The sequence below is a fragment of the Callorhinus ursinus genome, unplaced genomic scaffold (genome assembly GCF_003265705.2).
Source record: "Callorhinus ursinus isolate GAN/ISIS: 27379988/994484 unplaced genomic scaffold, GSC_fseal_2.0 scaffold22, whole genome shotgun sequence".
Classification (NCBI taxonomy): Eukaryota; Metazoa; Chordata; class Mammalia; order Carnivora; family Otariidae; genus Callorhinus; species Callorhinus ursinus.
Genome location: NW_027397084.1, coordinates 10,034,450 through 10,062,208, shown reverse-complemented (window position 1 = coordinate 10,062,208; position 27,759 = coordinate 10,034,450). Strand labels below are relative to the sequence as shown.

The window sequence follows — 27,759 nt, the reverse complement described above, 5'->3', positions numbered from 1 at the left end:
TAACTTAAAAAGTGAGCAGTCTCACTTTTTCTCATGAAAAATCCAGAATTTGCTCCCTGTGCCAAATACCATAGGCAAAAATATACTTGCTTATACACACACTGGGTATATTTGTGAAAGGGAACAGGACATGAAGTAAAAAGATATAGGAGTCTTCACAATCAAATTAAGTCTTCGAATAATAAGAATATATTAAACTTTTTTTAATGTAGATTATTTTTGCTAGTACTAAAGTGACTTGCATGACCTCAAACTGTCACTTTAATAATGAAGCATTGGATAAAAATGAGTTCAATGCTAAGTTTATTTTTTAAATTCTACATTGAATCATTATATTACAAACCTAAACTCATGATAAGCTTTTCCCACACTTTCCTTAACGTCATTCCCAGCAAAGTACTGTGGTCTGACCAGAACTTCTGACCAAATCCATCTTTGGGGCAGGTGAGAGTTTCCCATTCTTTGCCACGAAAGAGTAAGAAACATTTTTCAAATGGTGTTCCTTCTTGGTCGCTTCTTGAGAAAGTTATACACCATTATGGAGACCTTAAAAGTGACTGACCTCGAATCAAAAATAAAAGATGAGGTTGATAAGAAAGAAAATAAAGCTGGCATTTTACTGTCAGCCCGTGGAGTGATGAAGTGGTTTCCAACTGAATAATGGGAAAGCTCCAGCAACAGGGAGACATACGCTCAGCTGCTTGCAGACAGAGGGGTGAGCATTTTCTCAACTCTTTGTTGCTAGATCACGAAATGCGTCCTTTCTTTAAGCTTTCGAGGCTTCTCTTTCTTCCCATTTGTCCTGGGAATGACAGCAAGATGGTATTATAAAATGGGAGAAGGAAGAGGGAGGGAGAAAATGAGGGGACAGAATGGAGAGAGGAAACGGTTTGTCTGCCAATATCTGTGCTTGCAGAGGTCTTTTTCTTCTAGCTAGAGGGGGAAATACCATTCTCTTTTCCCAAGCAATTATAGGCCCCAAAGATTGAAACTTGGTATATAGCTCTTTAATCTCAGCAGATATTTATGGTTAAACATTAGACTTTTAGGATTCCAGATGTCAGGGTATTAAAATATAAAAGCACAGTAGAGTCTCAGAAAATATTAGAATCTTTGGGATGCGTGGCTGCAGGGATTTTTCTCCCAAGCAGAAGAGGGCGAAGCTTTCCATGATCCTTTGTGAGACCGAAAGAGCACCTTTCCTTTACCTGATTCTCTCTCTCCTGCATGACTTGTCCCGTCTCTAGGCCATGAATGGCGTAACCGTGTTTGATTGTGTTTTGAAATCGTCCAGAATGTGAGTTGGAATGCTTTTCGCGTGTGATTTGTAAAGGATGATGTAAGAAGGCATATGAGCCATGGGAATAACTTCTGTTGCCTCTCCTCAATCTGGACACTTTATTCTTCCTGAGATTGCCTTAATCCTCAAATCTTCTGTTAGCAGCTAATACTTGTGGAATATCCATCATGTTTCTGAGTTTGTGCTAAGACTTTCACATGACTTATTTCATGTAATCCCATCAACAGAATATATCCTATGAGGTAGATACTCTTATTCCCTACCTGTTATAGCTGTGGAAACTGACGTAGAGGTATTAGGTAACTTGCCCAAGCCATAAACTAATTAATAGAAGATTCAGGACTGAACCTGTGTTTTTCACACTATGTGCGATGCTGTGCATGGTACCCTCTTGCTAAGGTTTTTTTCCTTTTTTCTCTACATTCTCCAGTGTTAGCTCTCTTAGATCTATCAGCCTTTCTCACACAGTCCTGTCTACACAGAACAAAGCAAACTGAGGCTGTGCAATTATTCCAGCAATTATCCACCCCAACTAGCAATAATAATAGTTACCATTTATCTAGCATATTCCATGTGCCAGGCATTATGCTAAGTGGTTTATAAATATTCCCATTTATCCTTTCAACAACCTTAACATGTAGGGATTGTTATCCCTTTTCAGCATTCGAAGAAATAGGGGTTTAGAGAAGCTAACTAATTTTTCATGGTCCCGCAGCTAGACTGTGCAGAACCAAGATTTAAATCTATATTTGTCTGATTCCAAAATCTGGGCTTGGAACCACTTCTAGATAATTATCGTCATGTGGTCTAAATCATGTGGTGGGGAGCTGCACCGAGAGATATTTCTTAAAGAATTCACATTTTTCCATTTTCCATGGTAGCGAATCGATTTTTAGATTTTAAAAAATAACTGTCAATTACTGTAACATTTTTGAAAGACGATGGTAATAATGACCACAAAACAGCCTCACTTAGTTCCTCTTCTTCGTATGTATATAGCCCTTTCCTGTGTACGAGGTAAACGGACTCTGGCATTTTGCCAGTGTTAACCCCTGGTAGTTGTGCGACAGCAATAGAGCAGCATGAGGGAGAAACTTTGGTCATGAACTCAAAAATTTATTAGGGTCGGGCACCTGGGTGGCTCAGTCAGTTAAGGGCCTGCCTTCTGCTCAGGTCGTGATCGCCCAGTCCTGGGATCGAGCCCCGCATCGGGCTCCCTGCTCAGCAAGGAATCTTCTTCTCTCTCTCTCTCTCTGTCCCTCTGTCCCTCCCCACTGCTCATTCTCTTTCTTTCTCAAATAAATAAATAAAATCTTTAAAAACTTTATTATAGTAATTTTTCTGTAGCTTCCCCTTTCTCCCAATAAATTGAGGTAGGTTTTCTTTTCCCCCCCAACTTAGTTGTTTCTTGAGAATCCAGTGAGAGTAAGGCACTCTGTACTGTTGGGGTATCCTATACAGGACACAGCGAGGTAGGTAAGAAACCGTCCTTTCCCTCGGCGTGGATGTGGGGGGCGGGGGCAGGCTACGAGATGGAGACGATGAGTTAATATAAAATTGGCACAAAATACCCTGGAGAGTCCACGTATACCTGGGGATCTAGACAAAGGCTCTAGAAAGGAAATGGAGTTTGCCCTGAGCCTAGAGCATCAGGTAACGCTTTGACAAGCATGTATGAAGGAAGCCAGGCAAAGAGGGTGTTTCGAAGCGCAGACAATGTGTTGCAGTGTGGCCGCTCCCCTGTGGAATGCTCCCGGGCTTCCAGACACAGCTGGGGCTCTGGCTCTTTGTGCGCTTGCTCCGGCTATCACTGAATTCTACCATAGAACATCTGATGCTCTCCTGCCGTCATCTTTCAAACCCGTCATCTCACCAGACTGTGAATACCTTGAAGGCAAAGATCCTTGAATTTTCAGTATAATCCCTGGAACATAATATATGCTCAGTAAATGTTTGCTGAATGAGGGAATAAATGAGTAAATGGGTGAATGAATGAGTAAAAACGTCAAGAATTCCAGTTTAGGTTGCCAGTCAACTATTCCACAAAGTAAATCTTACAGATTTACTTAATATATACTTTGTGTTAGCTTTCTCAAAGAATGTTCCCTATTCACTCATCTCAGGAGATGGTGCAAAATGTGGTCCATGGCTAAATTTTGAAAACTCCCAACTATTCCCATTTTGGAGATTTATCATGTACATTAAGATATTAAGGGTTCTGATAAGTTCTGCAATTAAATTTAAAAATGCTATTTAAATTTGTGTTATCTGGTATTTCTCAAACTTCTTAACCCTAGTGAATACTTATTCATACTACACAGTAGTGTCCGTTGGAATTAGTGTACTTCAAAATGCATCTTGGGAAATACTGGCTCAGATTAATTCATTAGTTTGTGGGGATGCATGCCAATTGGAAAGAACTAAGATTACAGGATGTTTAGTTTGGATGGTTCCTTGAAGGTTATTATGTTCCCCTTTTCATTCAATGCATAGATGGTCTCTACCTTTAACTTTCTCAGGAAGTGGGAATTCACTCCCTTCCAGGGATACCTAATATATTTTGAATAATTTTAATTGTTAGGATTCTTTCCATGATTTCCATCACGCATGACCTAGTTTGCCTTTTGGTGTAAGAGTGCAGGTTTATTTCTTTCCATATTATAGCCTTTTACATACCCAAATCAGTAAAACAATCATCTCATAATAACCCAGTATGCCTCTTTCAAGTAAAGAAATTCCAAATTCCTTCTGTTTGTCAACATATGACAGATTGTTTTTAGGTCTTTCATTTCTAAACTGGCTTATTTGTGATATTCTTCAATTTGTTGATGATTTTTCCAAAATGTAGAAGCTAGAACATTATCTATCCAGGCAACATTGTCTTATAGAGATAATAATGTAAACCCCAAGTATAATTTAAATTTTTTAGTGGACAGGTTAAAAAAAGTAAAAAGAAATGGAATTAAATTTAATAATATATGTTTTTAATCTGATATATTAAAAATAGTATCATTTTAAGATTAATCAATATAAAACTATTGAGATATTTTGCATTTATTTTTTCATATTGTGTATTTGAAATTTTGTTTGTACTTCACAGTTATAGCATATCCCAATCCAGAAACTACATTTTCATCAGAAATATTTTATGTGTATCTAGATTTGAATTGAAAAAGTAGATTCACATGTACAAGTTGTTCCAAATATACGTAAATATTTTTCAACAATTAATCATTTATGTACTTTAAATTATAATTAAATTATATTCAACTTAAAATTTAATTCTCAGTTGCTCTAGTCATATTTTGAGGGCTAAAAAACTACCTGTAGCTATGGTTACCATATGGGTATCTTTCTTCCCTAGTTCTGGAAGTTCAAAGAAAGAGAATTGTTTTTTTTTTTTTTTTTTTGTAACCTGTGTAGTAGACTCTATTAATCTCTGTTAAATTTCATTTTTATAAGTCACTTTTACAGGTCATTAGATGTAACTTAGGTTTCTTTGGATTAGACACTAAGCCCAAAATTAGAAACCATTCCACAGATCACCTAATTGGTTCTGGGCATATAACCCAGTCAGTAAAAGAAAGAAGCTTATCGGAATTATCTGCCATTAGTAGGAGCTACTGTTCAAATAACCAGTCCTCCAATAAAGCATCAAGGTTTTCTGAGACTGGGAATTTTACTCCTCAAGTTAAAGACCCTTTATTGAAAAGTCTATTCACATTTCTATGCTTTATTGTATGAGAAGATGGATAATATCAGTGTTCCACAAGAGGGACTATTTTTGAATATCTGTAACTAAATGAAATTACATGACTTTTTTCTGATAATATAGTGGCTCTTTCTTTTTTCTTAATTTTCTTTACTTTTCTTTCTTTTTTTGCCCCTGCCCCCATCCACTACTCCATCTCCCCGGATTATTTCCAGACTTCATTGAATAGTAAACTGTGTTCCTATTCTTCAAATTTTAATAATGAAAGAATTCTGCATTGCTGTGTTCAATCTTTCGGTACAATAGCATTGAAAGATTTAGAAGGCAGAAGCTCAAACTTTAGCTTATTTTACACCTAAGAGAGATGGATGTTGTTTGTTTTATTTGTTTGATTATTTTATATATTCTTATGTGTGTTTGTGTGTGTGTGCATGCACAAATGTGCATTTTAATGGAGGGAGATACTTGAACAGTCCCCTCAGTAAATAAAATGCTTGTGCCTTAGCAATAGGTACTCAACAAGTTCATGACTCAGACCTTCTCATTTCAATATTATGGACCTGGAAGATTCTTTGATCTGGTTCTCAGTTTTTTCTCCATATATTTGTACACTCACTAGATGTAAAAACTAATGGTATTTTGTGATGGTTTGAATGTAACTATTAAAAATATCCTGAAAATACATGTGTTGAGGGAACAAAAACTTTTAGAAGTCAGATATAGATCCAAATGTATTTGAGAAATTAATTTATAAAAAAGATGACATTTTAATAGAAATTATTCAATTAATGTCATTGAGACATTTAAGTAGTCATTTAGGGAAAAATTGAGAAATTCATACTTTTCTTTTTATAAAAATAAATTCCATATGGATTAAAGAGGAAAAAAATTGAGTATATAGAATTACTAGAAAATACTGGTGAGATTATACTTTTCTAGTTATGGAGATATTTCTTAGCACAAATAAAAATCCAGGAAACATTAGATAAGTATTTGATAAATTGGACTAAGAATTAAAAAGTTCTGCAAAGAATATCAAAAACTAAACTAAAAAACCTAGGAAAAATTTACGACTCATAGAGAAAAGAGCTCATTAGTTGATAATACCAAACAATTCCTGCTAATAGTTAAGAAGGAAAAGGAACAAACCAATTTAAAAAACAGTCAAAGGATTCCAAAATGTTTTTCACAGAGAAAGAAATACCAATGCCAGTAAACATACAAAAAGCCCAATTTCTCTCATAATCAAAGCACGGGTTAAGAGCTTTTACACTGGGACACCTGAGTGGCTCAGTCAGTTAAGCATCTGCTTTGGCTCAGGTCATGGTCCCAGGGTCCTGGGATCGAGTCCTTCATCCGGCTCCTTGCTCAACGGGGAGCCTGCTTCTCCCTCTCCCTCTGCCGCTCCCCCTGCTTGTGCTCTCTCTCTCTGTCAAATAAATAAATAAAATCTTAAAAAAAAAGAGCTTTACACTGTATCCTACTGCCTGGATGGTGTCCACTTACTAGACGTGCAATGCTAAGCAAGTTTCTTAGCTTCTCTGAGCCTCAGTTTCCCCAGTTGGAAGGTAGAGACATCAATATTATATACTTATGATTATTGTAAGGATTAAGAGAGAGAAGCTCAACAAAAGTGTCCACCACTACTCTTAAGACAGTGGTGACCGCTGCTACTATAATTACTATTAATATTACTGTCTTGGCAATGATTTAAAAAGTGTGATCATCTCTGTGTTGGGGAATGTGCACAGAAAGAGTTCTCAGACTTTTGGACTTCATTCTCAAATATCATTTGGTGTAGCCTCTTGGCATCTGGTAACCATCTAAAAGTTCTGACTCAGCAACTCCACTTTTAAGACATTATCCTAGCGATTTTTGTTAAATGAATAAACAAAACAGTAAAACACACAATGAGAAAGAAAACACTCCCTGCTTTTAGCCCTCTGCTATCCTGATCTTCAGTACTACTGCTCAGAGGGAACAACTGGGAAGTTGCCATATTAAAAAATCATGTATATGTATTACTTATTATTTTAATAAGAATAATGATAGTAAAACTCATTTATATAACAAATGGAATCCTCAAAAATGAGTTGGTTATTATGTAAAGCATGTCAAGAAAAGCGACACAGAAGAAAAGAAATTTTCGTAGACCTAGAAGCCAATCTTTTTACTATGGAATTAGGGACTCCCTATAGGACCCAATTCCAATTTGCTTAACTCCCTCACAGGAGAAATATTAATAAAAATTGAATGTAAGTTCCTGAAAGTAATTGCCATGGAGAAAGGGAGTTGAAGCTGATTTTTTTTTTTTTTTTATGTGGCTGTGGATAATAATCTCTTCCCTTTTGGGTGATGCTGGTAGGATGCAACTCTCCTTGAGCATTGCCCATGTGGAAACCAGACTATCCCTACATCTAGGCCATATTCCCTCTGTTTGAATGCTTTCCAGGCAAAGGAGCAGACCTCAGAGCTATAAAAGACACAATGCATATAAAATACTTAGCCCCAAGCCTGGCTTGGGATAAGCACCAAGTAAATACTAGTGACCACCATTTTGTTGCCACCATTTATCGTGGCTCTGGCTGGGACGATGACTTGAACGTTTCAGGCATCACATCTTAACAATTCTTTTTTTTTTTTTTTTAAGATTTTATTTATTTATTTGACAGAGAGAGACACAGCTAGAGAGGGAACACAAACAGGGGGAGTGGGAGAGGGGGAAGCAGGCTTCCCGCTGAGCAGGGAACCCGATGCGGGGCTCAATCCCAGGACCCTGGGATCATGACCTGAGCCAAAGGCAGACGCTTAACAACTGAGCCACCCAGGCGCCTCACGTCTTAATGATTCTTATGTGCTACTTTTGTATTGCTGCCATAACAAATTACTACAAATTTAGTGGCTTAAAACAACACCCATGCATTGTTTCACAGTTCTGCAAGTCAGAAGTCTGTTAGACTTGGCTGATTTTCTGCTTTGAGTCTCTCAAAGACCAAATTAAGGCATTGGCAGGACTGCACTCCTTTCTGGAGTATCTAGGGATGAATCCACTTCCAATCTCACTCATGTTCTTAGCCAGATTCAGTTTTATGGGACTGTAGGACTGAGGTCCCCATTTCCTTGCTCATAGGCTTAGAGGTCACACTTAGCTTCTAAGGTTGCCCACATTCCCTGATTGTGGCCCCCTTAACCTTCAAAGCCAGCTCTGGTGGATTGTGTTCCTCTCATGCTTTGAATCTCTCCTGTCTTTTCTTCTGCTGCATCTGATTCTAGACAGAGAAAGTTCTTTGCTTTTAAGAGGTTTATAGGATCAGATCTGGCCAACCCAGATAATTTCCCTACTTTGAGATCCATCAATCACCTTAATCACTCTGGCAAAGTTCCTTTGATATATTCACATGTTCAGAGTTGGGGCATGTACATCTTTGGGAGGTCATTATTCAGCCAACCATAGTTCTTTGTTAGTTTTAGTTGTAAAAGGTGAAAGAATCAGAGATAAGAAATATTAAGTTGGAACACTGATGCAGTCTCTGAAAGCTTTCTTCTCTTATGGGGAAAAAGTAAGACCTTGTTTTGTTTTGCTTCAGAGGTATTCTAGAAACATGGAGGATTCCATATCTCTTCTGCAGGGTGAACATCTAGTTTTGATGGAAAAATTACCAGTGAAACCTGATTCATTTGATGGGTTGTGATTCATAACCTGACTTTTGTCTCATTTTTGTTATAAGTTGAAGCAAGAAAATGTTATTTTGGTGTGTATTTAAATATGTCTTTTATTGCATGTATTTCAACTCAACTGTTGGCTCTACCCTACCTTTGATGTATTTATTTCCTATGCTAGCATTTGCCTCCTCCACCAATTGCCCCTGAGTGAAGGGTAGCAGAATTTAGGCATTAGAAACTCCTGGATGTCCGGTGCCTGATGATGCTCAGCGACACAGATGTGAACTTCTATAATAAAAGAAAGCAGCTCATTTTCCCTGGCTCTCTCAGACACATCTATGGCCCACCTAAATAGCTGAGTATGAGCTTGCAAAAGCTTCGATGAGGGAGCACTGCATTTTGCAGCAATTAATTTTGCAGAGAAAGCAGTCTGTTTAAAGATGCCTGCAGCACTCACTAAAATGGGGGTTGTTTTTCAAGAGCTGCAGTGGGCTCAGGCTGGCTCATCAACAAAACAACAATGCTAAAATATGGCCTCCTGGGTTTTGCAAAAAAGGGACTAGAGGGGCAATGAATTATGCTCACCTGCTGGAGCTGGGTGAAGACTGTAATTGTTTAGCCCCCTAGCACTACCCTGCAAGGGTTAAAATGACAGAGATATTAGTTGGCAATGGCTAAAATTGTTGGTTTGAAGCTCTCGGCAATACGCACACTGTTATTTACCGGACTTGGTCGATTTACTTCTTAATGCAATAATGACCTGTGAAATGAAACGTGAGCTAGACAATTGTTCCTCATTGTTTCCAGTAAAACATTCTTTCATACCCCATTAAACCACCATTAATTCCATGTGAAAGAGAGTCACGCACAAGCACCCGGTGGTCTCTCTCTCTCTCTTTCTTGGACTTTCTTACCCCCATGTTCCTGCATTATTTTTCTTCCTTTTCTTTGTATTTCCCCTCTTTCTCACATTTCTCCGAATGGAAGAGGGACATTATGGAGTACATGGTGGGAAATTCCTTTGCAGGATGCCCTGAGTGACATTTCTTCTGAAACGGGCAAGGTTTCAGTTGCTGAGCCTCAACCTGGCTCTCCATTTGCCTTGGTTGGACATGAAAATAGCCACAGAAACAGAAGTGTTTAAAACAAGGAGCAATTGTTTAGGTTTGTTTAAAAGAAAGTCCGAATGCCTATTTGAGTGAGTAGGCATCAGTCTTTCCCCGCTGGTGGCTGAATACACACTGTGCAGAAGCCAACCATGGGAACTGGTAAGGCCCCTTCACTGGCCTGGGGAGGGGTCCTTCCCTCAGGAGGAACACACAGCAGTGACAGGAAGCCCCTCTCTTTTCCAGGAGCCTAATTGTGGACCACTTCCCCTTCCCTAAGGACCTGCTCTAACTTCAGAGCTTAAAGCCCCAACCAAGAAGCACTGAGCCGCATGGCTTGAGAGAGACATGGGGCTTGTCTTCATTTCCTTCACTGTGTGACTGGAGTGTTTTGCTTTCCATTTTGCCTCTTGCTGTTCGCATGGTCACTGCATCACTCTAACTTCTCCTCTGTGGTCACATTGTCTTTTCTTCTGTGGTTAGATCTTCAGCTTCCCTACAAATGTGAGGACATTTGTGATTATGTTTAGAGTCCACCTGGATAATGCAGGATGCTCTCTCCACCTCAAGATCCTCAATCACATCTGCAAAGTCCCTTTTCCATAGAAGGCAACATTCACAGATGCAGTGATTAAGGAATGAACATCTTGGGTCCATTGTTCAGACTAACATGCTTGGTGATTCCAAGATTATATATATTTTAATTTGGAAAGTCCAGATTTGGCAATTTAGGGTATTTTCTTTCCCTTTCTCCTCTTGAAAAGGATGAAGGAGAGTGGGGAAAGAAAATATCCTGAGTTTCCTTTATCAATCTCTCTCTCTTTCTCCTTCCTTCCCTCTCTCTCTCTCTCTCTCTCTCACATACACACAATCACAACAGATCCAAAATAACCATCAATTGTTTTTTAATATTCTTTGAACATTTTCACTTCCAGTTGTGGAGGTGGGTTTATCATACTATTTGAAATTCTCAACCATTGATTTTCCCACCTCTCTCAAAATTGTTCCACCTGAACTTATATTGTTCTTGAATAGCCAGTCAGTTTGTAGGCATGAACTCTGGCACTGGTCTGTGTGATAGTATTCATTCACTAGAAAGGCTACTCAATTCTCCATATTCCCCTTTTAAGGAGGGAAATAACCAGCTGGGTCATCCCCTCACTCTTTCTAGTTTCCTATTAAAAGCATATCTGACATTTTGCTACTTGCAGCTGCTATCATGGACGTCCCAGGAGCAAAATGACTCCTTTATAATGATATAACCTATTAGAAATTCTTCAAGCCAGAATTTCTCCCTCTGTATTAGAACGTCTTTTAACAAAAAGTTAATTAAAAAATAAATCAGTAATTAGTGAAGTAAATAAATGATTAATGGCTCATTTAAAACAAACTTCATATTTTTTCCTAAAAAAAAAAAAAAGAAAAAAAACAGTTGAGAGTAACCCTTTACTGTTCAGAGTATGCCTATTACTGCAGCTATTCCATCTTTCCAAAAGTTTACAGAGGGCTTACTTATCCTTCGAAGGGATGCCCTCTCCACTCCAGAACAAATGAAGCCTTTATCCTCAGAAAACCTTGGAACTTACTTGTGGTGTTGTCATGATACCAGACTGGGGGAGTTCTCGGGCCCTGAGACCTCCACCACCAGCCCGTGCCAGGTTCTTGACTTTGTTGTGAGAAAGAATTCAAGGACGAGTTAGAGTAAAGTATAATGGAAGAAGCTTTATTGCAAAGTGAAAGTATACTCTCAAGATGTGAGAGCGGGTGAGCTCAAGGGAGAGCTTGCCCACTTCAGTTTGGGTTTCTATCTTTTATTGACAGTTGTTAACAAAGGGGTGGAATGTTCATGGCCTGAGGTGGGGATTTCTAGGAAGCAAGGTTACCTGTTTTTTCTTTTGTATTTGGTCAGAGGTTTCCTGTCCTGGCACCATTAGGGAGGAGATTTTAGTATGTTAATGTAGTATAATGAAAGAATAATGTGAACTTTGGCCTGCTTTGTCAGCTATCTTGGGCCTGTCTGGTTTGATCCAGTGTCTTGTGATTTTGTTTTGCAGTGCTGCTGGGACAGGCCTCTGACTTCCCCGTGGTTAGCCATGACTTCCTCTTTGCTGGCCTCCAGGCATCCTGTTAGAACAAAACTGCCTACTCTAAAAATCATTTGTGTTACATTTTGTTTAGAATGCTTAATTATGTTAGCATGTAGTGGTGACTTCTTTCCCCTGTTTGATTATAACCTCCTGGAGGACAGGACAGATTTATTATGCTAATTTTAGTTATTTAACCAATGTGTGTTGATTTTCTACTACAAAGTAATAATAGGGGTGCCTGGCTGGCTCAATCAGTAGAACCTAGGACTCTTGATCTTGGGGTTGAAAGTTTGAGCCCCATATTGGGTGTAGAGACTACTTAAAAATAAAAAAAAACCTTAAAACAACACAAAACAAAGTAATAACAGATACTACTATTGTGCTAGCTTCCATTTACTGGGAAGTAGTGGTTGGGTGCCTAACACATGCCAGCCATTGTGTTAGGTGCTTTATATATCAAATCTTTACAATAACTTGCAAAATAAGCCTTGTTTTTATCATTCGAAATGAATGAAACTGAGGCTCTCAGAATTTAGGGACTTTGTTTAAGAGGGTATGTCCAGTGATAAAGCCGGGTTTATATCCAAATCTGTCTGAATTCAATGCCTAAGTTTTTTTTTCTTAATGCCCATGACCCTTTCTGTATAGAGGATCTCTGGAGAGTTACATGTGAGATTCATCTTTGACCCTCAAGGAGATACTTTAGTATAATAATCCAAGCATCTGACTATAATATGAAGCAATATAAGATAAGCACCTGCAAATACCTGAAGAGTATCCTGAACAGACTGGATGGGTGGGATTTTGACAGAGGAAGAAAGAATTTCCCACACTGGGGCATGAATAAAGGACACAGATAACACAGGGTGTAGGTATTTTCATAGATTGAAGTATGGGAAACATTGAAATGAAAGGGAGAGCAGAGCCATATTTTTGGAGAGCCTTGAATGCTGGACTCAAGTACTTCTATTTAGTTCAGTAGCTGCACAGAGGGAACGGTGCGGGGGGATACTTGGAAAATTTCAGAATAGAGGAGGAGCCTATAGGAAACTGTAGTTTACAAAGATTACTCAGGCTGTAGGAGGCAGGGTGAAGACTGAGTAGGAGCAGGGACCAAATGGGAAGACTTGTTAGGACACTGTTTCAGTTGTATAGATTTAGGGGAAATGCATTGAAGATCTGAAAGAGATTGATGGCAATGAGAATGGAGAGGATGTATAGGTCAAAGAAATGCAAAAGAGAGGAAGTAGAAAGGGCTTTCCTACTCCTGACTGCTGGGGCCTGGCAAGAGGAAGTCAACATGGCATATTTTGGGGGAATGGAGGTTCCAACAGCAAATATGGGGAAGTACGATAAAGAGGACCATTGCCTAAGCTTTGCCTTTAGTGAGTTTGGGTTGCCCACCGTATGGGATAGGAACTATTCACCCATGCAGCTGGTGGCTGGAATCTCTAGAATTAGAGACAGAGATAAATTGCAGCTAGAGATAAAGTTGAAATTTATCTGGAATTAGGTGGTTGGTGAAACATTAGGGGAAGAAAAGGTGCCAATGAAGTGAGAAAGCAAATAAACTGAAGCCAGAGTGTTGATGAATGCATGGCATTGAGGAAAGCCTTTGTTTGAAAGCATGCAAGCAGATGAGTGATACATGATATTTTATGGCTTGTTATAGAGACAAGGAGGCACAAACGTAGGACTACCCACCATGGAAGCACAAGCTCTCATTGTATGCTCACTTGCTGGCTTCTGGGATACTTACAGGACAAAGATGGGGTGGAGTGTCATCCAGCAGGTGGAGAAGCTGGGCTGGTCTTGGGCACTGATGGAGGAAGTAGGTGTGGATATAATGTGATGTAGGGGATTGGTTCACCCAGGGTCTTGCCAGCCCCTAAGTACTTCCCCTACTCATACTGCCTTCTTCTTTGTAGCCTGGAGCTACTGTCTTTTTTTTTTTAAGATTTTATTTATTCATTTGAGAGAGAGAGAAATCATGAGTAGAGGGGAGAAGCAGAGGGAGGGGAAGAAGCAGGCTCCCCATTGAGCAGAGAGCCCAACATGGGGTTCGATCTCAGGACCCAGAGATCAGGACCTGAGCCAAAGGCAGATGCTTAACAAATTTAGCCATGAAATTCATGCGCCCCTGAAACTGCTATCTTTGCTGCCAGAGATTTTCCTTCAGAAAGTCACTGTTAGGATATACACATTCATTCATTCGTTCATTCATTCCTTTATTCAGCAGATATTTATTGGCAGCTACTATATACCAGGTATTGTGATAGAGCTAGGTGTACAAAATGACATAATTCCTGCCCTCATTTTATTAGAGAATGTAAACAATTAGAGGCCAATATATACATAAAAATGCATATATAATTATATACATGATAAATGCCATGGTAGGAGTGTCGTCGGTGCACCATACTGTAGAATGGTAGAAATAGGCAGTGGGGAGTCAGTGAAGGCTGCTCTTGGAAGTGATGTTTAAACTAAAACCAAAATTGAGTAGGCATTCACCAGTTTATGTGTGGAAGGGAGAGCCTTCCAGGCAGAGAGAAATCCCAAGGCAGGAGGAGCAGAACATTGGAGGAAGGAAGGCCAGAGGGACTGAATAATGGTGGGGACACAAATACACGAGTAGCCTAGGATGGGGTTGGACAATGGATGAGAGCCAGATCCTGAGGGGCCTTGTGGGACATTTTAAGAACATGAGATTTTAGGGACACCCGGGCGGCTCAGTCAGTTAAGCATCTGCCTTCAGCTCAGGTCGTGATCCCAGGGTCCTGGGACCAAGCCCCACATCTGGCTCCCTGCTCAGCGGGGAGCCTGCTTCTCCCTCTGCCTGCCGCTACCCCTGCTTGTGCTCTCTCTCTTTCCCTCTCTCTGACAAATAAATAAATAAAATTCCTCAATGGACCATCATAGCTTAGCCTAGCTTGCCTTCAATGTGCTCAAAACACATCAGCTTATAGTTGCTTAAAACATGCTCAAAACATACCAGCAAAATAATCTTAATGTAAACCCTGCTTTATAAAACAGTGTTGAATATCTCAGATAATTTATTGAATACTGTACTGAAAGTGAAACCCAGAGGGGTTGTATGGGTACGGAGTGGCTGTAGGTGTACGAGTTGTTTATCTTGTGTTCATGTGACTGACTGGGGAGCTGTGCTCACTGCTGTTGCCCAGCATCACAAGAAAGGATCATACTGCATATCGCTAGACCAAAATTCAGTATGATTTCTACTGAGTGCATATTGCTTTCCTACCATCATAAGGTCAAAAAAACATTAAGTTGAACCCTTGTACGTCAGGAACCATCTGTATTTGAAGACTTTGTATTAGTTGTCATAACTGGAGGGGTGCAACTGGCATCTGGTGGTTAGAGACCAGAGAGGCTGCTATACATCAGACAATGCACAGTACAGCTCCCCATGACAGAGAATTATCAAGCCCAAAATAATCTTACTCCTAATTTGACACATTCTGCATTACACCGCATTACCTGTCCCAGAAGTTTTAGTATCTGACTGACATTCAAGTTAAATCTGTATTCATATATGTAGTTAAAATTGGCTATTTCTTCTGCATTTCTATGAAGCAGCCATGTCAAAAATATTAAGACCTGGTCATTCTAGCCAGGTAGGGTATTACGTTGAATCAAATAAAACAATGAAATGTCCAAACGGCATAAGCCGAAAAATAGTGTAACCCTCGTGCTATGTTATAAGTACTTAAATGAATAATTTCCCACAACATAAATAAGAAATCAACTCCAAACACATGAATATTGCATTTGTATTTTCCTTTGTCTTGATGTGGTACACTTGCCTGCATCATCACATTGAACCGCATTATCAACTTGAAATGCTGCTGCCAGGCTTTTTTATTTGATTGTATCTCCATTTATACTTGTTCTATTTTATGTGAAAGAGGCTGGAAATATCATAAATCACTTTCATTGAGACTATATTTATCTATAGATCAGATGATAGATAATAAATGTTATTTAATGGATCCAACATAGCATAATCTCTCTGTGCTCAACTTCAAATCCCACCAGTAAAGCCCTTATTGCTTAAACTTCAAGTAGATCATCTGCAAAGAAGTTTTTAATATATTTATTTATCCTTTAGAGATTTTAACCTCCTATCCAATAGTGACTAGACCCACATTTCTAGGCTGTGAACATTAATGACAATATTTCGTGAGTCTGTTCCATGAACACAACTGTTACCCCATTTTCCCCCCTCAGAGAATAACAACTGTACTTACGGTTACTAGAATCCAGAAGAATGGCCCTCATCATTGGGCAGATGCACTGAGGTATAGATGCAGTGGAATCTACTGAGAAAGAGTGCGGCATGTGTGTAGGCCAAGCAGACACCGATCCGCCTGGCATGATCTGAAGGACCCCACAAAGTGGTTCCTCTCCTTCCTCCAACTTCAACTCAGCCCACCTGTCTTCAGGCACTGCGTTCCCATAGAAAAGATTGATCATTAAGTGTAATGAAGAATTTCTTGTCTTCAGCAGGCCACTGTTAAAATGTTAATGCTCTGGGCGCCTGGGTGGCTCAGTTGGTTAAGCGACTGCCTTCGGCTCAGGTCATGATCCTGGAGTCCCGGGATCGAGTCCCACATCGGGCTCCCTGCTCAGCAGGGAGTCTGCTTCTCCCTCTGATCCTCCCCCCTCTCATGTGCTCTCTCTATCTCATTCTCTCTCTCAAATAAATAAATAAATAAAATATTAAAAAAAAATGTTAATGCTCTGAGATGTAGCAGAAATTTTTAACCAGCTACTACTTAGCTCATTTAGCCAAAGGTTCTACTCTGCAATTCCTTGCTGAAGTTATTTGTGACCTTTGGAAATGAGACACATGTGGCAGCAAGTAACTGTCTTCTCGACCTGAACTTGGCCTACCACATTGGCTTTATTTCTTAACAGACCCAGTACCCTTGAGTCCAGGCTACCTTCTCTAATGCTGCCTCATGCGTTCATGCCTGTGTCCCTTGCATTCTGTTCTCAAAATCCCCTTCCCTGCCCTGCCTCTGGTGATTGCTGACTCAAAATATCAATCAGGGTGAGGGAGTGAATCACTACTCTGAGAACCTTAAGCAACATGTAAATATTTGGCTTGGGCCTCTGAGGAAGATATTACAATCCCTGACACAATGGAAGAAAGAGGCAGAAGGATCTGAGCCTTGAGGCCTGCCAAGTATTGGGACCAAGGAATCAACGCTGTCAGCCCCTCTCTCTGCTCTTGCTGCTTGTCTCTGCTCCTTCTGACTCTTGGCCTCATTCCCCTCGGCTGCCGAAGAACCTTTTCCATCTAGTTCAGCTTAGTAATCCCAGCTGAAAAGGAATTTTGTTTTCTACCAATATCTGTATATCAGGCCTAGAGAAAGACTGATAATTCCTATTTGGCCTTTAGGCCTCTTTTAGGACCAATCACTGGGCCCAAAGGAATGGGGGAATATGATTGGACAGAGGTTAGTTATGGATCCACTCTTAGCCAGAGGTCAGGATCCACAACCTGGAGAAGGGGGAGGGGCAAAGACATACGGGCTGCCAAACAGGAGCTGTACAGTATACTACATCCCGAGACCCATCTGAAGGGGTACTTTGTGAAGCTTTTCCTGACCCTGCGGTGGGAATGGGCACCCTTCCCTTGTGCCTCTATCGGTAAATCCGAACCATTCATTGTATTAGATTTATGTATTTACCTATATTTACACTCCAAGCTTGCCAAAGTTAATGCTTTTCGAATGTTTTAGATAAATGCTGCATCTCCCATTAGCTCTTCCTCCTAGATTCAGGAATGTTTTAGTGACTGGTATGAAGGGTATGGTCAAGCTAAATGACAAGAAAGTCATTTCAATTCCATGCCACATTTTATCAGCCTACTTGGGTGAAGCCAGCCCTTTTCAGAGAACATTCTAGGTTTTAGCCTTCTGTTGGCCTTGTTATAGAAAAGTACTTCAAACAACGTGAGTATTGTGTTTCAACAATTTAAGGCCAACAGGCCGATAAAAATAATCTGTGTTCCAGCAAGTGGGCCTTTACTTTCCTTTTCTATTACCAAAAGTTGATTTTGAAGGATTTTATTGTTCAATGGTATTAAAAAAGCGTAATGAACACCCACGTACCCACCATCCATCTTTAGAAGTAAAACATTACAAACTTACAAACATAGTTGAATCCCCTTTAGGCCTCTCCCTGATTTCAGTTGAATTCCCTTCCCTGCCCCTCCCAGAGATAACTATCTTGAATTTGGTATTTCTTATTCCTATGTATTTCTTTATACTTTATCTTCTTTATTAAGTTGGTTACGAAAGAATGAATAAACAAGCTTCTACCCCACACGGGAATATACCAGTAGCAGTGACATTTCTCACTCTGTTATTGGCTGTGTTTAAATGTCTTTCCATATTAGGTCATCCTCCCAAGGAATTGGCATCAACTCTATTAGTATTGTTGAGTAAATGACATGAAGCTGCAAGGAGGCAAAGCAGGAATGTGCTCAAGGACAAAACCCAGCTCCCAATCTTGCTGAGGGAGATAGAATACCTCGAGTGTGTGTCTTTCATGTTCCTTATCACCCAGGTGTTTCTAACATCCTGCTAATAGAATAGCATTTAATTTTAATTCTAAGCATACCGGGTATCTGGAAGGTCATCCATGATGGATAAGTCAAAACTGTGGAAGTCTCTGAAAATGATTCAGTTCTGAATTCCTGCTTTCTTTGTATATAGTAAGAATTGGTTTTTAGAATTGTCTGGCCCTCTAGGAACAAGCATAATGAAGTGGAAGAGGCTTGGGTACATGGCTTTCTCAGCTACTGGTTCTGTGACTTTGGGCAGGTCATTTATGTTCCCTTAGTCTAGGTACAATGATGGCTGTTCTGCCTACTTTTCACAGTTGCTTTTAGAAAAAAAAAATGGGATTAATTCATGTGGCTCATAAACTGTAAAAATACCACAAATATATAGGATAATACCTTTGGTGGACACTGTTCTGTGTCTCATCATGGGGGCAGAAATGATGAACATGCTTATTCTGCCTGAGTAAATATTTTTTAGACTTGAGGCTCGATCATGAGAACTCTAATTAATTATTTCCATTTTATCTAAGATTTTAGCATTGTGAAAAATAGTCTTGTATTCATTTGCTTCGACATATCCCTAGTCCGGAATCCAGATGTCAAAATCTATCTACTTACTGATTATATATAAAAAAAAAAGAAGTGGTAAATGTGAATTTTCCCTTGTGCTGTAGCTTCAGGAGAGGCTCCAAGGCCTGGGAACACAGCAGCAACAATAAAAAATAATGACAAAAACCTCACCTTCTAAAGTGAGGTGCTACAGTTCCAGCTCTGTCCATGGAATTTTCTGCAACAATGGAAATTTTCAGTATCTTTGTTGTCCAATATGGTAGCCACCAGCCACATCTGAGTATTGAGCACTTAAAATGTGGCTCATGAGATAGAGGGACTGAATTATATTTTATTTTATTGTGATCAATTATAATGTAAATGTACAGAACCACAAGTGGTGGGTGGCTACTGTGTTGGACAGTGCAGACTAAGACAATTGATGTTGATCTTGCAGAGGAAGTGGCTACAACCTAGTGCAGCCTCTGCCTACCTAGCCCTTAGATACTTCTAGGGTATATAAGAGAAGATGAGCATTCATTGGGAAGTAGAAAAACGTTCTGAGGATCACGTTGCAGATAATTTCATTGTGCTATGAATTCTCCATCTCTTCTCACAGAGGGGCAGAGCATAGGGCTTGCCCTCGTGTCTCTATCCAAATGAGTTAGTGTTTAAAGCACCATTAGGAGAGGTTTACAGACAGAGGCTGTTGTCTGATAGGCTGAAGAAGAGTCTGCACATGAGAGACTGGCTAAAGCGGCTGATGCTGAAGAGGGATCCTCTTCCCGTCTTGCTGAGCAAAGATGGCCAACAGTAGACCAGGTATGGGCCTGTTAGGGGAGAGGATCATGAATGATTTTAACAGAGACCCACCCAAGAAGTGTGAGGTGACCTCAAGTGAGGGGTAGACACCAGAAAATAGCAGGGGTTACCAAGGAAGTCTTAAACAGTCAACAGGAACAGGCAATTGCAGATCTTTAGTATAAATCTCTGTGGAACCCTCAGGAGGACCTAACTCAGAAAAGACTGTTTTAGAAATCTGCACTACTCAGACGATATCAATGCTAGATTTTAAATGTTTTGGTAAAGGAAGACCTCTTCTTTCCTATGTTGCTCTTCCCTTTCTTAACCCCAGGCTTAACCCTGGAGGACCAGTGGCTTCCTAGTGAGTGGAGGAAGAAGAATCAAGGGAGGGAGATGGTGCAAAGCCAACCACACTTTTTTTCCATCACAAATTTCTCAGCCTGAGGCAGACCCAAACTGGGGGAAGGAAGACGTTTTCAAAAGAATTTGAGATGGTATTGGATTGGACTGGAATTTTTCATATGTGAAAGCAATCAGAAAAGCTATGTCATCTACTTAGGGTTTCATTCAGGATCTGAGAAAAATCATTTGACAGCATGAGTTTAAATGAGGATTGGTTAGAAACACTAAATTTTCTCTCTTGCACCTGCTGAGTCTAGCTCATTCGATAAACTGATTACAATACTAAGGATAATTGTACATTATTAATGATACATTAATAGTGATGGTGATGAATAGCTAACATTTATCAAGTGTTTATAACCTGCTCGGTACTCTTCTGAGCACTTTATCTGCTTTAACCCCTCAGCTGGAGATACGTATGGAACTGATTCCTCCCTGTCTGAGGTAGTTCAGAAAACTGAATCATTCGATTTTTGGAGTCTCACTGGAAGACAAGAATTACACCTACTGGACAATCATTATCACCTGATATTTAGTAAGCACACTTATCAAGCATTTCATATATATTATTTCATTTACTACTTTGACAGTGCTATGAAATAATTACTCATTTCATTCATTTTATGGATGAGTAAGTTGAGGTTTAGAGGAGTGAAGTAAATTTATCTAATGGCAGGTCTAGGCTAGGAATCTAGGGCCTGTTGGGCCTCAGTGTCTTGCTTTATTATTCATATTCTACATTGGAAGGAAGGACCAATGCTCACCTGTTTTCTCTTCTTGAAAACAAGTACATTAATTATAAAGAACAAGAAAATGTCTTGCTCGAGCAAAAATTTAAACTTTAAATCGGTAAATTTGCACACTGCAAAAACACCTTGGGTGCTAACTAATAATTAAATTAGTTTCTTCTCTTGCCCCAAACTCTTAACATTAGTATGGAGAAAAGCGAATACAGAAATGGCTCAAATTGACAGTCGATCTGTATCACTGCAAATATAAGAAAAACAAAAACAAGGGGCAACTCTTCATTTTTGACTGCCTTGAATACTCCTGATCCTTCTTCCAAATCTTCCTCCTCTCCACTTGATTTCATTGTTGTTCTTAAAATGAATTCCAAAACCCAAGAGAGGATAAGACTCTTACCAAGAAGAAAAGTAAGAAGCTATGCTGTTATGGTTCAGTGTATTTTGAACTCTTGAAATTTGGGGCCTATTTATACTTCAAAACAAACAGAGATCATGTTAACAATAGCAGATGTTGTAAGGGAAGGATAGAGTTTTTTATAGGCAGATCTATGTGGGGTCAAAAGCAATAGGCTCTTCCTGTGGAGGAAGTCGGATGGGCAGCTGCAGCTTGGCTAGAAAAACCTGGTTATTGTATTACAGTCCAGGCTGAGAGCACAGTGCAGTGCCCATCTCTGTTGGTTGGATGCTTGTGCAAATTTGCTACTCCTCACACAATTTTCTGCTTTTCCCAGGCATTACCTCCAAAACTGAGTAGGTGGCTCAAATGCAAGGAAAACATCTAACCATTTTGAAGGAGCTAGGAGATGCCTCATATTTGCAAATATGATTGGAAGCATTTATCTTTCCTTCCCCCCACCACATCTTCTAAATATTAGCATTTAATAAAATACACATTTCTTTCATTTATTTTGAACTCCCTCCAAAGCCAGCAAATACCAGAACCTCAAATGTTATGATAGGATAGGTTCTTTATTGGTTTGTTTTCTTTTCATTCTTTCTGTTTTTACTGTGTGATTCTTTTTCATTATAAATCCTTAGGTTTCCAACTCAAGGAGCCTGACTAATCAGAAGGGCTTCCAGCAGAGGTAGACAAATATTCTCAATGCTGTCCTGAGACCCTACAGATGCAGATAGCTCTGCTATTCACAGGAAATGAAGAAGTCAGGTCCATCAGAGACAGGGGATTTCCTCTTCAGATAAAGTATGTTAGCTGTTGCATATTACTGATATAAAACTCAGGAGTAGAGACAAGATGGTTTCAGATGGTGGGGGAAATGGTCCCTTCTTATCCTGGATGCCTCTGAAAGCAAAGCCTGAGACAAAGGTTATTTATTTGGAAGGTGATTCCAGGGAACAAATGTGGGGGACAGCAGTAGTGAAACGAAGGAGGGAAAGCAACTCAAGATGCCTACAGGAGATACTTGATCTTGTAAGGCCTTCTGAGGACTTATGAAATGTATCTCAATACTAACCATGGACAAAGAGAGAAGACACAAGACACAGGTTCATGTCTGATTGGTCAAAGGTAGCTCCAACTCACACTTTCTGGTTGCACTTGTATGATTGTAAGGAGGTTCATCATTCAGTAGCATCAGAGAGATCCGGAGTCAGAAGGCAAGTAGATCTCTCTTTAGATTTCTCCTGCATAGAACTGAGAGCTGTGTCAGTAGCTGGAGAAAGAGTTGACACCATGGAGATTTGAAGGGGCATACAGAGTTATCCAACATAAGCCTCCTCAAAAAATGGTAATTATAAGATTGTGGCTCAGAGTTAACTCAGAAAGATATGAGTTAAAGCCCCATCTGGATTACTTCCCAGCTATGTATCTGGAGCAGGTCATTTGCTCCTAGCTCCAGTTTTATCATTTTTTAATTAATGGCATTTATCTGGTTGTTGTGATGAGTAAGTAAATCACATAAGCTTAGCGCCTAGTACATTGTACATACTAAATAAATTCTATCACTGATATTTAATAGTATTAATATTAAACATGTATTTGATGAGTTTGGTCTGCAGCTCAGATCAGTGGTGGCAAAACACTATTTAGAGAAGTGAAAAGGAAATTTTGAAGAGATGTAGGATTTCATACCTTTCATTAGATAGCTATGATTCCTGTACACATGAAATTCAGTAAAGACTGCTATTCTTTAAGATGACTCTCAGGCATGAAGATCTCAAAGTTATTCCAAATCACTTAAAAAAAGGATTACAATATAAAAAGATATTTTGTTATTAGGTATGTTTAATTTTATTTAAATTTATGGGAAAAAAATTAAACAAGCCTGCCACTGATTCCAAAGGAGGCTTATAAGTTGCAGGAACATTTGCTTCCTTTGTCCTCCATAAAATAATCGTGTTGAACTTGACCATTCTTTTTTTTTATTATTATGTTATGTTAATCACCATACATTACATCATTAGTTTTTGATGTAGTGTTCCATGATTCATTGTTTGTGTATAACACCCAGTGCTCCATTCCATACGTGCTCTCCTTAATACCCATCACCAGGCTAACCCATCCCCCTCCCCCCTCCCCTCTAGAACCCTCAGTTTGTTTCTCAGAGTCCATAGTCTCTCATGGTTCATCTCCCCCTCCGATTCCCCCCCTTCCTTTTTTCCCTTCCTACTATCTTCTTTTTTTAAAACATATAATGTATTATTTGTTTCAGAGGTACAGGTCTGTGATTCAACAGTCTTACGCAATTCACAGTGCTCACCATAGCACATACCCTGCCCAATGTCTATCACCCAGCCACCCCATCCTTCCCACCCCCCACCACTACAGCAACCCTCAGTTTGTTTCCTGAGATTAAGAATTCCTCATATCAGTGAGATCATATGATACATGTCTTTCTCTGGTTGACTTATTTCGTTCAGCATAATACCCTCTAGTTCCACCCATGTTGTTGCAAATGGCAAGATTTTTTTTTTTTGATGGCTTCAGAATATTCCATTTTATATATATATATATACATATATATATATATATATATATACACACACACACACACACACACACACACACAACATCTTCTTTATCCATTCATCTGTTGATGGACATCTTGGCTCTTTCCATAGTTTGGCTATTGTGGACATTGCTGCTATAAACATTGGGGTGCATGTACCCCTTCAAATCACTACATTTGTATCTTTGGGGTAAATACCCAGTAGTGCAATTGCTGGGTCGTAGGGTAGCTCTATTTTCAATTTTTTGAGGAAACTTGACCATTCTTAAAGTTAACTTCAATTCTTAAATTTCGTATTCCAAAATAACTTATTTTATCAATCCTGAATATTGATTAGCCAGAATATCTAATTTCCCAGTCATGCCCCCCCTTCCTCACCCAAAGTGACTTACCTGTATATGGCATGGACAAAAAAAGACCTTCTTGTAAATATAGTCATTAAATGTAAGTACACTGACTGCTTCAAATTCAAGATGGATTGATTTCCCAGTGTTTGTTATTTACAATATGGGATGTGGTTTCACACAATGATTATGTTGGGAAAAAAATAGTCAGATCTCTGGGTCAGTGAACAAAAGCCTATTTTAATCATGATGTTCTACAAGCTCAGTATTTTACTGATACTTTTCTGGATTCTGAATACTGTGTGTAACAAGGATTCTTTTCTCCATAGGAAGAGTTCTGCCATTTGATACAAAGGCCACTGTGGTTTCTGCTCCAGGGGTCTTAGGGAGCCTCTCTTTCCCAGGGAGTAGAACCTATGACATTTTTCCAAGTATCCTAACTTCCTCCCAAGTGGGACACTTTTGAGAGGGAAAGGGGGAACTACTAATAATTTTGCTGGGATGACAAGTATGAATCATCATTGTCCTGAGAGCACAAGGTTGTATGGTTGTCCTAGTCATATGCCCCTGAAAGTGCTTCCATGGCCCATTTGTAGATATAGTAATATTGACACTGTCATTTATTTTCATTCTTCATTGTGGTTATTCACCAGTGTTTCCTGGGAATCTACCATGTAGGACATCTGGGGATATAGTGTGATAAACAACATGGTACCTGACTTTGCAGAGCTTGGAGGCTAGTGTGAGATGGAGACATTAAATAATTGCAGTAATGCATGAGTGTGATAACAGAGGAAGTCCAGGGTGTCAAGGGAGCACCCAGTAGGGGGCCCTCAGCTAATGATCTAAGGCAGGGCTTAGCAAATTTTTCTGTAAAGGGTCTAGTAAATATGCTAGGTTTTCACTATTTTAGGATTGAAGGGCCATATATGGTCTCTCTCCTCCTCCTCATCTTCCTTTTCCTCCTCTTTTTCTTCTTTTAAAATCCTTTAGGAGTTTTAAAACCATTCTTAGCTTGAGGCCAGTAACCAAACAAGCCATGAGCAAGTTTGGCCCACTGGCTGTAAGATCAGGAAAGCTTTTTGGAGCAAGCAGCAGGCAAGGTGAGGTTTGAAATATGAATGAGTGAGCTAGCCAGATAAAGCATTGTAGGAAGAAGGATATGAGATGGAGAGATAACATGTGTAAAGTGCAGAGACCAGAGACTGTATTGTATCTTTAAAGAATCAAAAGAAACCCAGCCTGGCTGAGAATGGCTCAAGATGACACTGAGATGTGAGAGATCTGTTCCTAGAATGTTTTATAATCCATGTTAAGGATTTTTTTTTTAAGACTTTATTTATTTTTTTGACAGAGAGAGACATAGCGAGAGCAGGAACACAAGCAGGGGGAACAACAGAGGGAGAGGGAGCAGCAGCCTTCCCGCAGAGCAGGGAGCCCGATGTGGGGCTCGATCCCAGGACCCTGGGATCATGACCTGAGCTGAAGGCAGACGCTTAACGACTGAGCCACCCAGGCGCCCCTCCATGTTAAGGATTTTAGGGTAGATCCTAATGGTCCAGACAGATTCACAAAGGATTTTACATGAAGGGGTATCATGATTGGAGTTGCATGGGGGCAAGAGAGGTAACAAGGAGTCTAGTATGGTGGCAAAAGCCCAAAGGAGAGATAATGAGGCAGCATAGACTGATGACATGACAAATATATGGGTTCAGTGCAATTTATGAGGTGAAATTGGCTGGATTTGTTGATTGATTGAGTGTAGAGGATGAGGAAGAGAAAGGAGGCAAGGATGACTTCCAGGTTCTTCCTTAAACAACCAGTTTTCTTCCTTAAACATCTAGGTGGCTGGTGGTGACATTGGCTGAAAACAAATCCTAGAGAAGGAGCATGTTTGGAAAATAACAATGTAGTTTTGGACATTTAAGACACCTTAAATATGAGGTACATGCTAGATATCCAAATGGTGATACCCAATAAGAAGTTAGATGTACAGCTCTGTTGTTCACATAAGAGGTCAGAGATTTGAAGATCATCATATAGATGGGAACCAAGACCACAGACTGAATGAAATCGCATATATAGAATAAGAAGAGCCTCCCAATGCTGAAGGAATGTCTAGGCAAGGAAGATCTCACAAGAAGAAATAGACATGTAGGAGGAATGTCAGGATATTGTAGAGAACTAAATTCAAGGAATGAAAGCATTTCAAAATGGGTGGGATGGTGCCAGTATTAAATGCTGCAACTAGGGAAAACAAAATAAGGTTGGAGAAGAAATTATTGGATGTAGTAACACAGACTTCACTGGTGATCCTGATACAAGCAGTTTCAGAGAAGTGGCAGGGCTGGAAGTCAGATAGCAGTGGGTCGAGGAGTGAGTAAGAGTACATGGAGATGGTGAAAGTAAAACCTTTTATCAAGAAGCCTAAAAAGTTGAAAGATTGGGAGATAAAAAGGAAACAGGGTGGTAGCTGGGGCTGGATGTGGGCATGGGGACAGGGTTTCCTAAAATAGGGGGGGTCCTGAACATGTTTTAATGTGCATGAGAAAAAGCCAGTGGACATAAAGTAAGGGTATAGGAGCGAGGTTATTCGAGAAACCAGGAGGATGTAGGATTCTGAGCACAGGTGGAAGAATGAAGACTGCCAGTGGGGCCAACCAAGGCAGCTCCCAAGCCTGTGCTCTGCTCACTAAGACATTCTTCCTGGCATAGGGCTGAATCATACTGGCGTTCCTTGCTCTTATTTTTAGAATGTCACCCTTTGGGCTAGAGGTGGCCTTATACAGGAATAGGAGCATCTCAAATGAGGCAATAGAAAGCAGAAAGGAGGCATGAAGATGCTTGTCAATTTTTTTTCAGACAGAATTGACAGTTCAATATTCTTCCTTATTGTGACTCCCAATCTTTTTAATTGGGAGACTGCCCCAACTTTCAATGTTAAAAAAACTTATGAGACTGTCACAGTAGTAATCATTTCTTAATTATCTACTGATATTGGAAAAATACTTGTTGACATAAAGCTACTATATATTCAGCAAGTCTTTTAAATGAACATGTTTTAGTAATCACCATACAGCTATGCAAATTTTTAGAAAGTTGGTAATCTGTGTGTCAAATACTACTTTTCCAGTCTACACAATGCTTGGTTAGCATATGAATCCTCAGATTCTTTGCAATAATTTTGATAATAATAATCCAACTTATAGTAACTTAGCCCTAGCTCAGACCCACAAGCCAGGGTCCTGGGCTCAGCTGTTGCTTTTGGGAAAGGCAATCTCACATATAAAAGCTAATAGCACTTCCTTGACTTTCAAAGAATGGAAGTGAAATTTATTTTTATTTCAGAGGGGAATCAGATTCATTTTCCTAGGCATTTCATGTAAGAGTTTGGCCTGGGATAGGACTGTAGAGAAAAGGCATGAATGGACGGGTGATAAAATGGGACAGAGTTTAGGGACTGAAGAGGAGTGTCATGATTG

The 27,759-nt window shown here is 39.7% G+C and overlaps 1 protein-coding gene and 1 long non-coding RNA gene across 7 annotated transcripts in view; one reads left to right on the top strand and one right to left on the bottom strand.

The window, feature by feature from the left end:
* PKHD1 (PKHD1 ciliary IPT domain containing fibrocystin/polyductin) overlaps window positions 1–27,759 on the top strand; it is a 484,077-nt gene that overhangs the window by 360,818 nt on the left and 95,500 nt on the right. The gene's annotated exons all lie outside the window — the stretch shown is intronic.
* Window positions 308–16,418, bottom strand: LOC141374835 (uncharacterized). Its single transcript, XR_012381975.1, has 3 exons — window positions 16,140–16,418; window positions 13,628–13,687; window positions 308–802 (listed from the first exon to the last, which is right to left on the bottom strand). It is a non-coding gene; the product is annotated as an uncharacterized lncRNA (long non-coding RNA).